The 20,996-nt window shown below is 50.9% G+C and overlaps 1 long non-coding RNA gene across 2 annotated transcripts in view; it reads right to left on the bottom strand.

Annotated features, from left to right (window-relative positions):
- LOC132597575 (uncharacterized) overlaps nt 1–20,996 on the bottom strand; it is a 39,915-nt gene that overhangs the window by 6,984 nt on the left and 11,935 nt on the right. Inside the window, exons 4-5 of one of the 2 annotated variants that reach the window (XR_009564477.1) lie at nt 2,024–2,106; nt 949–1,085 (exon numbers count right to left, since the gene is read on the bottom strand). This is a non-coding gene — a long non-coding RNA (uncharacterized lncRNA). The remainder of the gene's footprint in view (nt 1–948; nt 1,086–2,023; nt 2,107–20,996) is intronic. The other variant, XR_009564478.1, reaches the window with a different exon arrangement.

Below are 20,996 nucleotides of genomic sequence, written 5' to 3'. Positions count from 1 at the left end.
CAATCCCCTCCCTGCAGGCTCTGTCCAGCTCTTTCTAACCTAAAGTGTCTTCCAGCTCCCAGAGGGAGCTTCACAGAGGTGGGGACCCCTGTGTTTCCTTCCAGCCTCCCAACACAGGGCCTGGCACAGCGTCAACTCGAAATGGAGGCCTACTTCATGAATTTATGCGTCAATAAGACTCATGATGATTTATTTTAAAGATCAGATCCCATAAATACAAACAGAGCCCACCTGGGCTCCCCTCCTGGCCTCACCAGCTGCCCAGAGCTGGCCCATGCAAATACCCGCCAACGCCCTCCCCAGGGCTCTAGGTTGAAGGCGCCAATATCTATTTTCAAACTTCACACAAAGGCGCCCCTTCTGACCCCCGCCCAGGAGTTGATGAAATCAGCTTCCTGAATGAGGAGATGCCAGGTCCATTACAGCTGTGACATTTTGCATCCAAAATTCCAGCATTGTACTGTTGTTACAGTGGTGGTGGTTCCTACCGCCAGCCCTCCTTCCCACATCTAAGCCCAGGGCAGGCACTGGAAGCATTTTGAAGCTCAACTCCTGCATCCCTGAGGCAGGGAGAGACATGAGGACTTGTGGTCCTGGGACCACTCCCTTCCAATGTCTGTCACAGAGGCCTGGACGGGTAGCAGAAGCAGGCAGCCCTCCCCGAGCCCCCTCTCTGGGCTAGTGCCCACTCCTTCCCCTGTCAAGCCCTCCCTGGCTAGGGCCCAGGAGGGGACCGACCCTCTGCAGGACCCTGCCCCCACCCCGTGCCCATGGCCTATACATTCAACAGGCACGTGGATGGCCCCTCGAGCCAGATCCCCAGGTGGACCCTGCAGACAGGAGCAAGGGGGACACCACCCTTATCACCACTCTGTTCATTCCAGACAAGATGACCAGCATAGCTGCCGTACTACCCCGGGCCAGGTCAGGGAATCAGAAATGAATTACCCTGGTCCTGGGTTCACGGGCTCACAGCCCAGCAGGGGACACGCAGCCCTCCAGGAACTCAGCAGCCAGCTCTTCTGCCTCCACCTCTGTGCTCAGCCACATGTTCCTCCACCACAAAGGGCTCCAGGCCTTTTTTACTGAAATGAGGGAAGAGAACACATGATACTTCCAGACTATGAAAAATTACAAAGAGAACTACTACTGCCTGTGTACCCACCACCTGCAATTAACAGATGTTAACATCTCCAAAAGTGCCTGGGAGATTTCTAAAGCAATAAAATCATGCAGCTACGATTGCATCTGCTGGGTACCCCTCCCCCAGCCCCACTCCCTCTCCTTGGTCTGACAGGCAAACCCCATCGGAAGTTGGTATGTGTTCTTCCCATCCTAACAGTCTTATTTTGCTCTATGGCTATGCGTCCAAAAAGACGAGATAGCAAAGCTTTATTGTTTTTACTATTTCCATAAAGTCGTACTGAATTTATAATTCTGAAACATGCTTCTTCACTCACTGTATTCATACTGCAGCCTTAAGCTCTCATGCAGTTGATTCCTATAAAGCTATCTCATTTATTTTAATTGCTGTTCGAATGTGTGCATGTGAATATAGCACAATTTATTCAGCCAGTTCCTTCCTGGTGGACATTATGAATTTTCAGTACCATAAACAATGCTTGCTCATGGCCATGTTCACATCTTCCCACGGAGGAGTTCCCTGGGGAAGGGTTCCTCACGGGAGAATTTCTGGGTTATAGGTTTGATGTTTATTCAGTTTTATTAGGGCCCAACTGGCCTCCAAAGGTAGGGCTGAGGTGCAGTCCTCCCAGCAGGGAGCGAGACTCTGTGTCACCTGCCCTGGTCACCCTGGTCCTTGTCATGCCCCTTCTAGCTGTGCTCCTTGGTTGAGTTAAGTGGCAACTCTCCAGACATGGCCACTGAGCACACTGTTCTGTGCCTGTTTGACCACTGGGGATGTTGTGCTCTAAGAAATTCAGGGTCCTGTCCTGTGACCAGTTCTCTCTAAAGTTGCTTATCTTTTGTATCACGTGATTCTCTCCTTGGATGATAGGCTCACCTGGATGAGCTGAGGAAAAACACTGCTCTTTCTCTTCTCCTTTCCTTTCTCTGGTAGGTCCCTTCCTGAACTGAAGTGGCGTCCTGAGTGGGCCGAGAAAGATATTCCCTCAGAGCAGGGGTGGAGAACAGCTCCATTGGCATTTGTACCTTGGTGTTCAGCATTAGTTCCCCAGCTCCTGGCTCTTCAGAGGCAGTGAAACAGAGGACCATCGCCTGCTCTGAGAGGTTCTGCGGTGCTGGAAACGTGGATGCACAGTGACCTTGCTGGCCATCCCAGCCTCGCCCACTGCAGCAACCAGGAGGGGCCCGTGTCACATTTAATAACTACTAAGTGAATAGAACTTAGTTTAACTTATTATGAATTTGAGGTCTGTAACATAAATTTCAGAAAGCAAAGGAGAAAAAAGGGAGAAGTGACATGAGCTGGAATTGGTACGGTGGCACAGCTCCTAGCGGCTAAGGAACCAACTGACTAATCACAGAAAGTATGGGGGGCAGGGAGGATGAGGACAGCAGGGAAGGAGAGGAGATGCAGGAGTCCGGAGTGCTGTGGTGGCATCCCTCTTCAGAGCCAGGAGGAATCACTCTGGGTGCAGCTCTGCCCAGCAGGTTGGAGGGAACAGCAAAGACTGCTTTCACAATGAAAGGCAATGAAAGAACTCCAAAATAGATGACTCTGCTGAGGTATTTGGGGGGATGTGTACTGATGTCTGCACCTTTGAAAGGCATCAAAAATAAGAAGGATTGATGGGTGGAAAGAAAGAGGGATAGAGAAACAGCGATAAAGCAATATGGGACAATGTAGATGGATTTTGGCGTGGATAGATGGAGATTACCTGTGAAATTTTGTCACCATTTCCATACGTGAAATTTTTTAGAATAAAATGTTGAGGGGAACAGGTAAAACCTACTCTTCAAAATTATCATAAGGATTACACGAGATAATGAATATGGAAGGGCTCTGTACACTATAGAGGATTTTCAGATTGTTTAAATGATTAAAATGGTATAACAGCATTACAAGGGGAGATTAAAGAGATAAGGAAACAAATGGAGTGACTTTCTGAACCAATAAATAAATTAAAAATAGCAAAGGAGGGCACTTCCCTGGTGGCACAGTGGTTAAGAATCCACCTGCCAAAGCAGGGGACATGGGATCAAGTCTTGGTCTGGGAAGATCCCACACGCCACAGAGCAACTAAGCCCGTGCACCACAACTACTGAGCCTGGGCTCTAGAGCCCGTGAACCACAACTGCTGAAGCCCACGTGCCTAGAGGCCATGCTCCACAACAAGAGAAGCCACTGCAATGAGAAGCCTGCACACTGCCATGAGTAGCCCCCACTCGCCACAACTAGAGAAAGCCTGCATGCAGCAACGAAGACCCAACACAGCCAAAAATAAATTTATAAAAAAAAAAAAAAATAGCAAAGGAAAGACAGGGTAGATTATCACATTTCCGGCAAAGAGGAAATACTGAATATAATCAAAATGAATGCAGGGCTTCCCTGGTGGCGCAGTGGTTGAAAGTCCTCCTGCCGATGCAGGGGACACGGGTTCGTGCCCCGGTCCGGGAGGATCCCACATGCCGCGGAGCGGCTGGGCCCGTGAGCCGTGGCCGCTGAGCCTGCGCATCCGGAGCCTGTGCTCCGCAACGGGAGAGGCCACAGCAGTGAGAGGCCCGCGTACCGCAAAAAAAAAAAAAGAATGCAGAATAAAGAGACAAATTGATTAAAGTACTTTTTAAAAAAAAATCAGTGGACATGAAGAGCAAACAACAAGTAGCCAACTTATGGATAATTGGTATCCCTAAAATAGAACCTACCAAATGGAAATAAAAATAGTCAAAGGTAAATGAGAAGGAAATATTTCTGGGGGGAAAAAGGAAGAATTGTAGCTACAGATTGAAAGGGTACTCCATATTCCGGAAGAAAATGATACAGGAAAGCAACACTAAAGCATATCCTAGTAAGCTCTATCAAGGATAGAAAAGAAAGTCTTTAGGCAACCAGGCAAAAAATAAAAATAAAACATGTAACTCCTTACAAAGAAGGAAATTTGGCTGCCTTCAGATTTTTCCCAGCACCACTAAATTCCAGAAGACCACAAAGGAATGTATTCAACTTTTGTGGGAAATAAAATGTGACCTAAAAAATGTATACTAAGTTGAGCAATAGACAACCTCAAATATGCAAGTACCCAAAATATTGCACCCATGAAGGTCTCTAGAAAGTCCTAAAAACAACCAGCCAGCCAGCCAAGACATACTTGGAGATGCCTGGTACAAGAACTAGAGAGAGCCTGGCAGTGGGTTACTTACAGAATCAGGGCTAAAGAGAGTCAGAATATGATTCCAGCAGGTCAGGATTCTGACATTAGCCACATGAGAATGATATAAACTAACCAAACTTGGAGCTATAGGCAGGAAAGGGATTTGGAAGAAAGTCTAAATCTTTTCTCTTTCTCATGTTTCATTCTGGGTTGTCAAAAACTGGCTGAAGGTTGATAAATCAAGAAATGGAGTTTTCAACATTTGTACAAATATAAAACTAAAATGTAAGACAATCAACCTCCATACTACTGGCAGAAAACATTCAAACTACACACACACACACACACACACACACACACACAACATTAATACTCAGTAAAGTAACATAAAAAAGACAACAGAACTAAGATCAAACTTGACAGATATTCAATAACTGGATACATCCACACCTTTAAGATTATATTTGAAAAATCTACTTGCTGAAAAAAAAAAAAGAGCCGCACCTAAGTAAGCAAAGCCGCTGAGAAGCCTGAGAGTAAGTGGATGGGCAAAGCCAGGGCTGTGAAAGCACAATCAGTCAGGACAGTTCAGGGGACGCATTACGGAGAGGAAGACACTTTATAACGATCAAGAGGATAATATGCAATAAAGCCGTAACTGTCAGGAAAATGTATGTGCCAACACATGCGGCACCAAATTATAAAGGAGAAACTAAGTAAATACGCAGAGAAATAGAAACACAACAGTAGCAGAAAGATTGAACTCACCTCTCTCCGCCTATATCTAATCCATCACAGAAATGCAATGACAGAAGGTTAAGGGTAGGGGTCTAGGTCACAAAACGAATCAACAAGTTTCGAGCCCTGCCCAGCAAACTGAACGTTCCCGCCTTTTCAACACCCATGGGACATTCACAAACAGTGGCACCTACAGACCTCAAGGGCCCACCTACTCCCAGAGGTGTGGGCAGGGTGAGGGGAAGAAAGGTACCTGGGACAAGCTCCAGGTGAAGTCACGTCCCACACACCCACCCCCCGCCCCGGAACTGAAGAAATAAGGAAGTGACATGTAGATGTGAACCAGGTGAGGGCAGGGGCTGCAGTGCACCGGGCCTAGAAAGGCCGTGACACTGCTTTCCTCCTGCTGCCCCACCTACATGGGCGCCAGGCCGCCGGCAAGGCTGCTCAGCTGACTCAGCCGCACAGCTCGGCCTCCTGGAACCGGATAGGACAGAACTGGGCGGAAAAACAGATGGGGGAGGGGCAAAGAGAGAACTGGCAGCACACGGCCAGTCAAGAGAAAAGCAAAAGCAAACTTTTGCCCCAAATGAGAAGTGAGAATGGGAAATAACCACAGAAAAAATGTATAAATCATAATAAAAGCAAACTTTGCTCAAACCCATGCAAAAACATATGAAACCTGGAAGAAATGGATGACTTTCTAGGAAAACAGGAGTCATCTAATTTGAATATAGGAAAAATATGTAGAATCTAGAAGAAATTAGCAAATGAATTCTTTTAGGGAAATATTTTGTGTTTCCATTCCATAATCACACACTTTACTGAATTCCCTTATTTTTCAAAAAGTTCTCACTGGGTTCTCCTGCTTGTTTCAGGTACACAGCTAAGTCACCTGGCAATAATGACAATTTTGCTCCCTCCTTCCCAATTTTTATATCTTATTCCTTTTTATTTTCTAGCTCTATTAACTAGTCCTTTCAGGACAGTGTCAAAGAATCATGATGAAAATGACCATCTTTACCTGTGTCTGCCATTAATGACAGGCTCTCAGTGTGTCCCTGTTCCATGGAAGCTGGTTTCTTATTTGAGTTTCTTTCTCTTACTACATGGAAGGAGTGTCTACCTATTCTTTTTTTTTTTTTTTTTTTTTTTTTTTTTTCGGTACGCGGGCCTCTCACCGTTGTGGCCTCTCCCGTTGCGGAGCACAGGCTCCGGATGTGCAGGCTCAGCGGCCATGGTTCACGGGCCCAGCCGCTCCATGACTTGTGGGATTTTCCCAGACCAGGGCACGAACCTGTGTCCCCTGCATCGGCAGGTGGACTCTCAACCACTGCGCCACCAGGGAAGCCCTACCTATTCCTATTTTAGATGTGACTGTACATTTTTATCAAATGCCATTTTGGCTTTAATGGAGATAATCATAGATGGTGTTTTATTCTCCTAGAGACTCCTTAATACAGGAAATTACTTCCCAATTCTTTTTTCTAATATTAATTAGTTCCTGGCAGTAAAATCTTCTTGCATTCTTGGAATGTGTTGTACTGCATTATTTTAAAAATATTTTTAGAGATTTCATTTGCTAAAACTTAATTTCAAGTGTTTGCCTCAATTAATATGAATTTTTACTTCTGTGTTGTTTTTATCAGGTTTGGGGCTGAATTTTATGCTAGCTCCATGAAATAATTTTGGTGTTGTCTTTTTTTAAGTTCTAGAATAGCTTACACGTGCATTCAAATTCTATTCTTTGCTGATACAGAGTTCAATCTGAGGCTAGTGGCTCACTATATAAACTGGGAAGAAGGAAGCAAAATTATTATTATTTGTATACGTGGAAGGACCAGGAGAATGCATTGAAAAGCTATTTGAACAATAAGAGAATTTAGTTAAGTGTCTAAACATAGAATTATATCCAACGATAATTAGCTTTCGGTAGAAAACTACCAGTTAGAGAGTACATTGGAAAGATAAAGATAGCCTTTCGGCATCTAACTTCCCCCCATGTCCACACAACCCACTCCTCAGAGCTGCCCCCCACCGCACCCCTACCAGGGGAGGACACAGATGCGCTTGTCCATCCAAGGCTGATAACCATGTACTTCTCTCCTAACCTGCTGGACAATTACACACACTGAGAAGATCATCTTGATTGGTGAGATAAACATTACATAGACAATTCTTTTAAAATTACATAATTTCTTACAATTTTATTAATGATACAAATATATAATATCTAACCGGCTCAGCAACGTTTTCACTCCATAATGCGGAAGCAACAAAAGTCCCTGCTGGAGACGAAGAGAATGGACTTGAGGGCACGGGGAGGGGGAAGGGTAAGCTGGGACAAAGAGAGAGAGAGGCATGGACATATATACACTGCCAAACGTAAAGTAGATAGCTAGTGGGAAGCAGCCGCATAGCACAGGGAGATCAGCTCAGTGCTCTGTGACCACCTGGATGGGTGGGATAGGGAGGGTGGGAGGGAGGGAGACACAAGAGGGAAGAGATATGGGAACATATATGTATGTATATGTATAACTGATTCACTTTGTTATAAAGCAGAAACTAACACACCATTGTAAAGCAATTATACTCCAATAAAGATGTTAAAATTTTTTTAAAAAGTCCCTGCTGGGAGTACAAGTGCCTGTTCTGCCATTTCTTATGGCTTCTGCTTTTGTTATTACTATTAGCATCAATCCACAGTTTATTAGTAGAAATATTTTAAGACTACTCATCGGTTTTATGAGGAAACCTTAGACATAGAGAAAACCATCTGTAAATCCATCTAACTCGGCACGTAGGCGCTGTACCATTCCCTAAGGGACCCCGGAGCCCCGCATGGCCTTTCCACCCCTCCCTACAGAGAGGGCAGGTGGGGCGCCTGTGTCCACTTGTCCAGGGATTATCAGTAACCGTGTTCCCCTCCCTGGCACAGTCGGGGCACGTGGCCCAGCATCCCGCAAGAGCGGCCTTCCAGGGTGCATCAGGTGGGGTTTGGTGAACATCCCAGGAGCCTCTCGAGGTATCCCACATATTAGCAGAGAACTGAAGGCTTTCACGACTGCTGGAAGGCTGGGAGAGAGGGTCAAGGAAGCCACAGAAACTGTCCTGGTGCCCCCTTCACTGAGCAGCCAGCTCTCAGAATTTGTCACCCACTGCCACCCTGCAGGCACAGGGTCCCTTTCTCTTCCACCTCCCGGGCCTCACGCCAGGGCTTCCCTTCAGCTGCCTCTGCCAGACCTTGAGAAATGGGACCCTACGAAGTATAGTTCTGGGCGCCTGACCTGCAGCGACGCAGAAGAGAATGCAGGAGAGATGCAGAGCCTGCAATGGACAGGAAAGTCTCCACCTTTGCCAACTAGGCCTCATCCAAGCCACAGGGGCAAGGCGGCTTCACCTCCCCACACCCCTCAGCAAACCCACTCGGAAGGGAAGGGGCAAAGGCCATGGTTCTGTCTCTGGAGAACATGCATCCCTTTTCCAGCTCAGTCACCATTCCCATTTGAGGTGCTATCATTTGTGTTTTATATTAGCGAGGAGTGGATGAGAGATAAGAAAGAAGTGGGGAAATACAGCTACGTAATAAAGCAAAGAAGACCTCACACCTGGCCATTCCAGCCCCCGTTGTCTTTACAGGTTTCTTTTCATACATTCCACGCACGCCAGCACCTGCTGACCATGCCCTTTGCCTGCCGGGTGACCCCTTCATCCCTCCCTTACCCTGCTTTGCGGCTTTCTCCTATCCACCCACCATGGCACGAAGCTCACGTGTGTCCCCACCGTGCCCCAGGGCTGCCCTCTTCTACACAGCAATGTGGTGCTGTCTCCTGCTTGTCTCTCCCCAGATGCTCCAACACCTTCACCAACCTCACCCTCGCCTGACAACTGTCCCGCTGCACAGAGGAAACAGAAGCCTCGGCAGAGAGCATCCACAGGCTGACACCAGCCTCGGCCCGCAGCCGGCCACCCATCCATCAGCCCAGCTTCCTGGGTGCCGGTGAGCACCTCCTCCAGCTCTGCGTGCCCACCTTGCCCCCAAACCTGTGCCACCCACAGCCTTTGCCATCTCCGTTGATGGCGACACCATGCTTCTGACTGCTTGGGTCAAAAACCCAACCTTCGAAATGCATTCAGCATCTGGCCTCTTCTCACCACCTTCACAGCTAACCCCCTTGTCCCATCTGCTATCAGCATCCCTCTGGATCACTGCCCACTCCTCCCAACGGGGTGTCCACAGTTCATCCCCACAACCCCAGCCAGGCTCCTGCCTCGCTCAGAGTGAAAGCCCGAGTCTGTGCGAAGGATCGCAGGCCCCGTGGGCCTGGCCCCGGCTCTCTCCGATGCCTTCCCTTCAGGTGCCCTTGAGCTCTCCAGCCACGTGGCCTCACTGTGGCTCACGCTTGCCCCAGGGCCTTTGCACTTACTGCTCCCTCTGCCTGGAACTTCCTTTCCACAGACATCTGCGCGGCCAACACTCTCAGCTCCTTCGAGACTCTGCCGAAATGCCAGAAGCTCGCCGTGGCACCTAGATAAAATTACAATTGGCACCCCCAGGCCACTGACACGGTCCTACGTCGTCTCTGTTACAAACACTTAATCACTTCCACCACACTCTATGAATTATGAAACACGTTGTGTTTCTCGTTAATCCCTCTGCCTCCCCCAAGAATGTAGGCTCGTGAGAGCAAGGGATGCCAAGCTCTAGAACGGTGCCTGCTCAGAGGAGTTCCGTAACTACTGGTGAACGACGACCGGCAACATGGCCAGTTGTGCATTTCCAAAAGTCAGCACCAAGGGAAGCAGCAGCATTGTCAGGGGTGGTCCCCGCTGTGAGGCCCTCACAGTGCACGTGGGGAGGAGGCCTTGGACATGAGGACCCCGCGTACTTTCCCGAGAGAGTCCACTGGGTCTCAAGAAGACCCATCAGCCAGGGCCCAACTTGTGGCTGCTAATGGCTTGGGTCCCCCGTGGAGCAGAGCTGGTGAAGGGCAGGCAGGAGCAGGGAGACAATGGGGGCATTTCACCCCCAGAGGGCCACCTGCCACCTGCCTCCCCATCCTCAAAAGCTCCCTCGGCTCCCATCAGCTTCCTAAGTTTACCCTTGGAAAATGACTCCTTACAGGAGCCGATAGCAAAAAAAAAAAAAGCCCACTACAGGCAGGCAAAAAGAGACATGGACAGTCCAAGACATGAAAGTTGACGCTTTACCAGCAGCTCCAGCTGAGTTCAGGATGGAGAGGGGCACAGCAGCCTGAAGCACAAGGAGGTAACACAGCCATTGGTGAAGTGGGAGCTGAAAGGTTCTGCATGGATGGACCGCTACACCTCAAAGTATCACCGAGGGCCACGTAAAGCCCACCAGCGGTCACCCAGTCTCTCATTTCCATTTCCTTCCTGCAAGAAGCTCGGGGAAGGGACAGGGAGGGGACGGGGGTGGGGAAGGGGGACAACGAACTAACAGCACAACAGCCTAGGAGGTACGCTAGATGGGGATGGAGATGCGCTTCAGGTTTCTGTGCAAAGTATCGGTCATTTTAATTTATTTTGAATGGCAACGACTTCCTGGGGTAAAGCGTTGAGTAGTTTTCTGAAGAGGTGCTCAGGTCCAACAGAAAACCAGTGCTGGGTTAACGGATAAGTCCATCCCAAGCACAGAAGGGAGGGGGCGTGGCAGTGCCCAGATTCCAGCTCACTTTCTCCTACACTCTCCAGGTGGTGCGCGCGCATGCGTGCGTGTGTCCGTGTGTGCGCACGTGCACGCCAAGACAGCCTGGGGCCCGCGTGGCGCTGAGATGACACCGGCAGTGGTACTCAGCCCTCCGCTCCTCCTTCGAGCACTCTGGGGCTGGATCTTGAGCGGGGAAGGGACATGGAAAGTTGGAACACTTAAAAAGAAAAATTAAAATAATGACTCCTCTAAGTGATTGAGCAGAAACATTATCAAAATCTAAAAGCCATTCCTATGTGAAACTCTCTGACGTTGGGTGGGCAATGGACCGTCTAAAATGAAGTCTATTACAAAGAGCAGGCTTAACAGGCAAATACGACCTGCCCAACCTGCCTAAAGGTGAGCTTTATCCTCTTAATCCAACAGAGCACGTGCTCCCTTAATAGAGGCTGAACATCCTGGGGGCTCCCCATCATGGAGAAATGGGCTGCTCCCTTGTCCTTTCTGCCCCAATTTAATTTGGAAGGTCACTTCAGAATAGAGGACCCATAGCATCTCTTTGAGGTCAAATATTAACTCACAAGGGCAGGAAGGCGAGTTAGCACAAGTCTTCAGGAAAGCAATTTGCAAATTTGTATTAAAAGCCTTTGTAACAACCACAGATAATGCTTCTACATAATCTCTCAAAGATGTGGATAAAAACTGACACATAAAGATGTCTGACAAGCATTCACATCCAAGCAAGAAATGGGAAAGCAACCCAGACATAGAAAGTGGTTAAGTAATAAATTATCACATCAATGGGACATAAAGCAACTATGAAAAATATGTTAACAAAAAAGCTGTTTTAATGATGTGGGGAAATGTTTTTGATTTAATAATGAACCAAAACCAGAATGCAAAACTTTATTTACAGTATGAGCTCAGTTTAGAGAAAGAACAAATCATTATGCTGTACACCTTAAACTTATATGGTGCTGTATGTCAATTATATCTCAATAAAACTGGAAGAAGAAAAAAGACAGAGAAAACAAGTTAAAAAAAAAAACTGGATAGAAAAATGTGCTAATGCTAACAGCGAATGGGAAAACTGTGAGTGAATTTTCTGTATCATTACACTTTTGATTTTCCAAATTTATTACAATGAGCACAGTATCAGATACAGTTTAATTTAAAACTTATTTTTACAAAATGAGGAAGCAGGAAAGGTGTTTCTCTTCAGAGATTGGAGCCCAAATTAGAAAGGGAAAACAAGGCGGCCCCATCTCTTTACCTGGATGACATCTCAGTTCCCTGGAGAACCAAGAAACCAAGTGCAAAGGAAGTGGGGGGCCTCAGGCCTGAGGGGCAGCTCTGAGAGTGAGCCGTGGAGTAACGAGGCCAGGGCCTGAGCGGGGAGTGGCCTTCCAAGGACTGGAATGTAGCTGGAATGCTACTCCAGCCCTTGCTAGCACCCCTCTGGGGACTGCAGGACACCGCATCTAGAAGGCAGTCCAGAGCGCAGGGAGCAGCTGGCGTGCAGTTAGCAGGCCAGGTTGGAATGCCGGGCTCTGCCACCCTCCAGCCCTGGTTCCGTCTCGAGCCAGTCACTCAAGCCCCTCTGTGCCTCAGCTGTGTCATTTGTATAATGGGGATGATGACATTTCCTAATTCACAGAGTTGCAGAGGCCTTGCACATAGTAGGCATTCAATCAATATACGTTCTACCTTTAGGCAGAAAGGTCACTAGCTGAGGGAGGGAGGTGACACTGTCAAACATCACTGATGAAAGTCACACTGCCTCCAAGGTCAATCTGCTGGGCGTTCTCCTGCCCTGGCAGTAGATCCCAAATGTCACTCTGCGGGCCGGCTGAGCCGGTGACCTCAGAGACACCTGGGAACCTTCCAAAAGCTAGGAATGCCCCACCTCCTCCCCCAAAGTCTCCGGTTCAGTAGGCCTGGGCAGGGCCTGGGAATCTGCATGGTAACCACCCTCCCAGCAGGTTCTGACTGGCATCCTGCCCTAGGGGCCCCTCGCTGCCAGGGTGCCCACGGAAGGCCGCCTTGGGATGAGCATTAAGAAGCACGTTCGGATGAAAAGCTGCCGTTTCTGTTGGAGGAGTTCCTCTCCCACACCCTGGGCATTGCCTGAGGTCCTGGGTCAAAAGAGTCCATCCTTTACTTCCATGTGCAGAGAAACCAAGCATCCATCATCAGTGGGTTCTAGGATTCGTTGTGTTTCATCATCAGGCACAAGTTAAAAACACCCATGAGCCTTCACTTCGCCAAGGACTCAAGCTTTTCTGTGTGCCTGCTGTCTGAGTGTGTCCACCCAAACCAGCACCGTTAGACCCATAAAAGGGATCTCCAGGCTGGGTCTTGGGCATTCCAGCCCCAGACACCATGCCCCACGCTCATTCTGTATTACCTCCCTCCTCGTGATAGTTCATAATTGCTCACAGAACAAGTTCTGCCTGAGATTCCACTCCACGTGGCATTTATTAAGCTGGCTGGATTGTCACTGTCCCAACACAACTCAATTAAACCCTGCATACTGCCACACTAAGATTAAAAGATTAGTGTTCCTATCTGGAGGCTTGAAAAGTCATTTGCCCTAGATTTCAAGTCATTGAAACCCTCTGTACTCTGTACTCAGGTCATTCAACATAAATGCAGGACACGCTCACATAAGGGCCGATTCAAAGAAGTACAGGACACAGCAGCTGCCTTCAGGGGCCCAGCAGGTAGGGAGACAGACCGTCTTAGTCTGTTCGGGCTGCTGCAACAAAATACCACAGGCTGGGTAGCTTATAAAGAACAGAGGTGCATCGCTCACAGTTCTGGAGGCTAGAAGTCCAAGGTCAGGGTACCAGCATAGTCAGGTGAAGACCTTCTTCTTGTTCACAGATTTCTAGGACTCTCACTTGGCAGAAGGGAGCTAGGGAATTTGTGGGGTCTCTTTTATAAGAGCATGAACCCCATTCTTGAAGACTCCACCCTCGTGACCTAAGCACCACCCGAAGGCCCCAAATTCATAGTTTCCAGAAGACAAGGAGCCAGAGTGGGAAGCAGGCAATGGCTTAGGAGGAACGTAGAGGGCAGAGCGCCAGAACCAGACCCCTGTGAGACCAGGGATACACCCACAATGCAAATCGGCCTGCGAGCAGAGGGGCCCATGTGTGCGATTAGCCGGGCTTTCCTGGTGCACAGGGGCCAGGCCCAGCTGCTGGGCACTGTGAGGGCGCCCAGGCCAGGGGCCCCCCAAGGGGGCTCCTGAGAACAGGCAGCATGCTGTACCAGACCCAGCAGGAGAAGGAATCCGGGCAGGCTGACTGCGGACCGGGCAGGAGGGACTTAAGATCACTGAGAAGGTGGAGAGCCCCCGCCCTGCTGCAACTTCCTGAGAGGCTGCCCAGGAGGCGTCTGTCTGCCTGGATTTGAGGCAGGAGGTAGATGGGCCCCAGGCTGAGCAGCTGGAGTTCGTCCCCTGTGGACCAGATGCAGGAGGGAGGAGAAGCTGAGCCCTGCCCAGATAAGAGATAAAAGGCCACACATTCCTCATTCTCGAAGTCAAGGAGACCTCCTCGACTACACACGCACAGAAAGTCTCCTTGAAGGTCAAAAAGGGAGGGGTCTCCACCCCACAGTTGGTGATGTCAACCTACCCACTGGCCCCTTGGCTGGAAGCCATCTTGGCTAAGAGATGCGTGTGCACACATGGGAGAACCCTGAGATAAGCCTAATACAGGCTTAGAACCAGCCAAAGCAAGGTGATTGGCCGAAGGAAACCCAGAAGAAATGCCCCACAAAAGTGATTCAAACTACCGCAAGGGCGCGACTCTCAAGGTGAGCCCACCTGTGTGTCTCCCCACACGTACTCCTTTTCCTCCTAATGAGCACTTTACTTGTTTCACTGCTTTCCATCTTCGTGCGAATTCATTTCTGCAAAGCCGTACGGGCCGGGGCCTTGTCGCTGGCCACTGGGCTTGTGGCTAGGATTCAGTGCTCTCACTGCCACAGCCTGACTTCCATCTCCGACCAGGAACCGAAATCTTGCTTCAAGCCGCTGCAGGCTGAGGCCACCCGAGATCATATTTAAGTCCCCCAGATTTACACTTCAATACACAGATACACAGTGAGGGAGAGCTGGCTGGGCAGAAGCCGGAGGTTTGGGCTTATCTTGGTGTTTGTTTCTTACCAATCTGTTCTTTGGTAACAATACCATGTAAGCGTGTGTTTGTGAATTTAGTGGATATGCACTGTGCACCCACCACGTGGTCTAGGGGCTGGGGGCTCTCAAATGAGCAAAACATGCAAACTCCCTGCTCTGGAGAGTGACCACCGGGGTTGGGTTCAAACCCAGGTCAGCTTCCTCCCAAGCGTTGGGCTCTTTCCACCTCACTGTACTGCTTCCCTCCAGGCTGAGCCAGAGGCCAGCGTAGCACAAAAAAGGGAGATTTTGTAGGAAGATTGCAGCCCAAATCAAAATGCCTCCTAGCAGGAAGAGGTGGGAAGGGTGCTGACCTGGATCTGACATCCATCTGGGGCACAAGGAGCCCTCCCACCACCCCTGAGGGCAGTGTTCTGATTATCCCAGGTCTGAGCTGGGAAAGCGGAGGGATCATCAAAGGCTCAGGCAGACAAGGTGTGGCCCCCACCCCGGTGGTCTGTCTTCCTGAGCCAAGGGAAGAGGCATGACACCCGGACAGTGAGGATGGTCCTGCCCTGCTCCAGGGGGTTGCAGGTTCCCCACAGAGGCCTGGGGAAGACATGTATGGAACCGAGGGGATCGGGGGGCTGGCTGCTCGTATCCCTCCCAGAGGATTGGGCCCTGTTGAGCCCAGACCCACCTCTTACTGGTATCCAGGGAAAAGGAGGCCCAGCCTGCTGATGGATCCACCCTTCATCTCAGAGCCACACACCCAAAGCCCCTCCCGGAAGGAAGCCTGGATCCTGGGACTGCGAGCCTTGGAGGTCAAAGGGCAAGCCGAGCTCTCAAAGGAGGCGTCGGGGGGGGGGGGGGCCTCAGGGTGTTCCCCATCTGAGACAGGAAGGTCCAAAGTCAGCCAGTTTTGAGCTGGGCCTAAAACCTGTGCCCTTGGCCTTGGAACGAGAAGAGGGAAACCAAGATGTGGGGAGGAAACAGAATGATCGTCTCGGGTGGGTCCTGGGAGCCTGTCTCCCCAGCCAGCCATGTGCAGACGCTGGGCCCCTGCCCATTCCGGTCATGGATTAATGGTCCTCAGGACGCCGCAGTTTAGGAAAGGAGGGAGGAGTTTCCTTCCTGAATCCCAGAAGAAGAAGAAAAGAAGGAGGAGGAGAAGAAAAAAATAATAATGGCCCAGATGTTGAAGTCAAAATAACTTCCTCTGAAAAGGAATGGTGCTTTTAAGACACGTAGAATGAAACCGACAGACAGGCAGACCTGGGAGCAACCAGAACCCTGCTGGAGAAACACACCAGGAAAGACGCCCCATCCCTGACTTCTGTGCATGCCCCCTGCACCGGGAAGGGTCCCTCTGAGTGCTGGGCTAGGTTCAAGGGTGAACATTCTCGGTCCAGCACCCACGCCACCCATGCCCAGGCCAGCCTCAGACTCAGGCTGGGAGCGAGCCTGCCACTCTCTACTCCCGGCCCCCAAGCCTGAAGGCTACTTGATTCCATGCAGGTTCTTGGGCCTGGGGTGGGTCCCTAGGTCTGTGTTTTAAACAATGCCACAGGGAGTTCTGATGCAGGCGTCTGACGCCTACTACCAGCGGGCATCTTCAAGCTGGTATGAACCCCAGCACAGGGAGAGTCCCACCCCGCTGTGAGCATCTCCTGCTTGTAGACAGCACCGCTTGGCACCCCTGTTTTCTTCCCCGTGAGAACCTGGTCACAGTGAAGTATGTCCTGGAAGGCCCAGAGCTGGTGACTGCCCCCTGAGTGAGGGCTCAAGGAGGAGGGCCCCCCTACACTGGGAAGAAAGGGAACAACAAATGGGGTTCTCCCCACCCCCACTGCCCTCCAGCCCTGGGGAAGCCAGCTCCCCAGGGACTAATGATCCAGAAGGAATAACTGGTGGTGCAACGCGGCGGGAGTTTGATGCCACTTTCTTCCGCTGTGCCCACCAGTCCAGACAGCGGGCCCTGGAGTTTTATTCAAAAGGTCCCTGGAGCCCAGAGAACAACCCGTCAGTGGACCCAGAGCAGGAAAGGGCTCAGCACCAGACGAGACCTCTAACAAGGGGAGCTCCTGCCAGCCAGGACCTCCAGCGTCTGAACCACCTGCTCTTCTGTTGACTGAGGCATGACGTCCTTCATTTCCCTCCAGCCGGTCATCTTTGAGAACCTGACCCTGGACCATGGCCTGGTGACAGCCTGACACCCTGTTAGCCCAGCCCTGGGGTCCAACTTCTGAGCTGCCTTACCCAAGCACTCACTCTCTGCCCTGGCTCCCAGCCCCCTCTGCTCTGCCCGTCCCACCCTCCTGTGGCTGGGACCCCACTCTTCCCCACTGGACCAGCCCCTTTCAGGCACAGCCTCCGTGTTTGCTTTCATCCAGCACTCCCATTTGACACCCACTTCAGCTGGCCATCTCAGCGCCCCCATCGGGGGCCACTTCCCTCCAGCAGACACGTCTGGTCCTGCACTGGACACCCCAGCTGTGTGGGAGCTGGTGTAACGTGAGCAGCGTCAAGGAGAAAGCTTTTCAGATGGAGAACAGGACACAGAGGAACTCTAGGGCAATGCTGGAAGACACAGAGGAGGAAACTGCACCCCTCACCACCCCAGAGCTTCCCGTAGGCGGGTACCTGGGCCCAGCCACAGTGGCACCCACCACACAGAGCTGTCGCCAAAGAGGCCCAGGAGACCCCGGCGTGCTGGAGCCAGTTGCGCCCTGCGTTCTTCTTCCGAAACAGGTCAGCTCCATGGCCATCTGCTCACCAGTGAGGTGGGGCAGCCCAGACCAGACAGAGAGCACTATAGCCCAGTGCCCTGGAGGCTGAGAGGGATGCGAGAGCCCTAGCACACACCCCGGATCTGGCCCGTGATGGGACCACCCAGGGCAGGATTCAGGATGTTCCACGCCCCGTCCCGCCTGTCCTAGCCTGAAAACTTGGAGGCCACACCAGGGCTCCGAAGGAAGAGGCCGCTGTGAGCACAGAGCCACCTTCCTGTGACTTAGAGGGGCCACCTCACTGCCTTCTCCCCACTACGAGGAAAACAAACCCACCCAGGGAATAAACAAGGGAGCAAAGAGCCCTTCCTCGGGACTCAGAGGACGGGGCACAGGAGGCTCAGGGCCTGGTGGACAAACGCTCATTGCCCTTCCTTGGAGTATCAAATGGAATTGTCACATCTGCTTCCATCCAGAGGCGCAAACCCGGCATAGGCCCTGGTGGTACCCTGATCACTTGTGTGTGACCGGGGTGGGTCTCCCCCAGCCTCCGTCTGCTCCGCAGTAAAATGGGAGGAAGAGCAACTCCTGGCCTCCTGCTGACACTGTTTCTCCCTCCTTGACTGACTCTAGCCAGGGTCCTCTGAGCCTTCTGAGACCAGGCTTCCACCTGGGCCGAGGAGAACTGCAACTTTCAACATAAACAATTTCCTCCACCTGCCCACACCCACACTAGGAAACCTGAAGAAACTCTAACACAGCTTCTAGCAGCCTCAGGCCACGTCCCCTAAAAAATGCCACTGAAGACAGCTTGAGGCCGCCAAAGGATCTGCCATTTGTTTCAGCCAACACCTGATTGTGGACTCCTGAACCCCTAGTTTCTTTAGAAAGCTTAAAATTGTAAATCCTTCCTCCATCCATCCTTCTGTTGAGATGTATATGTACTGATATCTCCTACCACCCTGGAGTGTCTTTCTCAAGGACCTGCAGCCAAGCCTTTGAAACGCAATCGTCCGGCAGGCTGGGGCCCTTGTCCCAGCGTGATGTGTGCCAGTCAGCAGACACGGCACCAACACCGCCCAACCTCTCACCTGCTTCTCACAGTGTTTCGCTTGACTCTGCTCAGACCCCCACTCACCCGCCCCCACTACTCCCGTTTTAGAACACTGGGAACCTCTGCTAGGTCAGAATGAAGTTCAGCTGCCCCCCGTTCCCCCCACCAGCCCCACAGCAGCACTAACACAAGAAAACCTTCTCACCTTCTCACCGCTTTAACCAATGTCCCACTGTGTTTATCTCGGACGCTACCTCAGACTTGATAGGTCGTTTCCTAATGGCTGGGCAGTGCCCCAAAGAAAGGATGTGTGTGAGAGCCCCCTGTACACTGTAGAGAAGCTACAGAGACACATGCCTTTATTGGGCACCAACTGCGTGCACACTTGTGTACAGGGATGTGAAAGTCTCCATGCCCCCAGTCTACTCAGAGGAAGATCTGGAAACATAATCCAGGTCCACCGGACTCCAAAAACTCCATGGTTTCGAGCCAGAACCAAGTGGCAACATGTCCACAAATGTCAGGTGTGCCGTCTCAGGGCCTGGAACACTTTGCACCAACAAAATACCACACTCCACTCTGGCAGAAGGTGTGATGGTGGAGTTTGCAGGTTTCTAAACCGTAACACCACTGCAGCCACAGACCCTGTAAGTGGGAGGGAGGGAGAGAGGGGAGGGAGGGGGCAGGGAGGGGAGGGAAGGGAGGGCAAGCCTGAACTTTCCAAGTGGCTGTCTCCTGCCCTCTTCCTTCCTCAGCCCTCCACATCCTTTCCCAAAAGGAAACCGTGGGGTGGGGGACAGCCCTGGAAACTGACTTCACTCTAACTTCAAGAGGAAACTACTTTCTAAGCAGAGGGCCTCAGTGCCGAGCTTTTGTCTGCAGGGAACTTTTCTGTGGTTTATTGGAAGCTGAAGAAATGCTGACAGAGCAGTTTTGCCCACCCCAGCAGGCAGCCAAGGGCCCCTCATTAGACCCGCTTCCTGCGGGCCACGGGGGAGGAGGGGTGGGAGGGGGGGAGAGGCGGAGGCATGGTCGCAGACCCAGCTGGGGTGGGGGGATTGCTTACAGGACAACTGGGAGGGACTGTTGGGCCCTGCACCACTACCTGCCTGCTCAGGGCGCACCTGGGGAACAGGAGCCAGAGGATGGGCAGGGGAGCCCTGGGAGGAGGTGCAGGCCCGTGGGACCCCAGGTTCTGGGTGGCTGGTTCTGAGAATCTCCCCTACCTCCCTCGTGTTCCTTTTGCCCCAGAGGAGGACAGGAGATGCCACGTAGAAAACGGACCCTTTTCCCCTCTTCTGGGAGCCCTAGGAAAGATTCCAGCTTTTCAGAACTTTTCCTGATTCATAAAGTAAAATCCCATTTTCTCAATCATCCAACTTCCACATGCTTTAGTAACCTTTTAAAACTGCAGAGTGATCCCTACCAACCACTAAAGGCTGAGAATGCAGCAGGCCCTGAGCCAAGCATGAGGCTACCAGGTCACAGTTAACGGTTACTGCCCCCCACCCCTCATCAGAACAACCCTCTGAAGTAAGTGTGACCCAGGAGGAATCCTAGGATCAGAGACACTGAGCAACTTGCCAGAGTTACACAGCCAGTAAATGGGGTGGAAGACAGGGGCCCCTGCCAGGTCCATGTTTAATCACTGCTCTAGAATGTGGATTAACTTAGCAGACTGTTTTCACATTCATTCCTTCTTGCGATTCTTATAAAACCTGATGACGATGACATGGGACTTCCCTGATGGCACAGTGGTTAAGCCGCCTGCCAATGCAAGGGACACGGGTTCAAGCCCTGGTCTGGGAAAAGCCCATATGCCATGGAGCAACTAAGCCCGTGGACCACAACGACTGAGCCTGCACTCAAGAGCCCGTGAGCCACAACTACTGAGCCTGCAAGCCACAACTACTGAGCCCGTATGCCACAACTACTGAAGCCCACGCGCCTGGAGCCCATGCTCCACAAGAGAAGCCACCACAATGAGAAGCCCATACACCACAACGAAGAGTAGCCCCCGCTCGCCACAACTAGAGAAAGCCCGCGCTCAGCAACAAAGACTTAATGCATCCAAAATTTTTTAGAAATTAAAAAAAGAAAACCAACCAAAAAACCTGATGACGTAAGCAAGGCCAGAATTACCCCACTTACCAGATGTGGAAACTGAGACCCACATAGGGCCTTGCACAGAGCTACAAACCAGGTAGAGATAAAGCCAGCTAGAACGTTGAGAGCCTAAATATTCCATGTCTTGGCCTATATGTCATTCTACCCTGCCAGGTAAACTTACCTATGAAAGCGAGTTTTAAAAAAAGATAAAAAATTAATAGGGGTCATGTGATACTGTGACTGGATGGAGGCTGGGTTAGAAGAGAAATCA

This window comes from Globicephala melas, chromosome 7, assembly GCF_963455315.2.
Source record: "Globicephala melas chromosome 7, mGloMel1.2, whole genome shotgun sequence".
Lineage (NCBI taxonomy): Eukaryota > Metazoa > Chordata > Mammalia > Artiodactyla > Delphinidae > Globicephala > Globicephala melas.
This window is presented reverse-complemented; position numbering and strand designations above follow the sequence as displayed.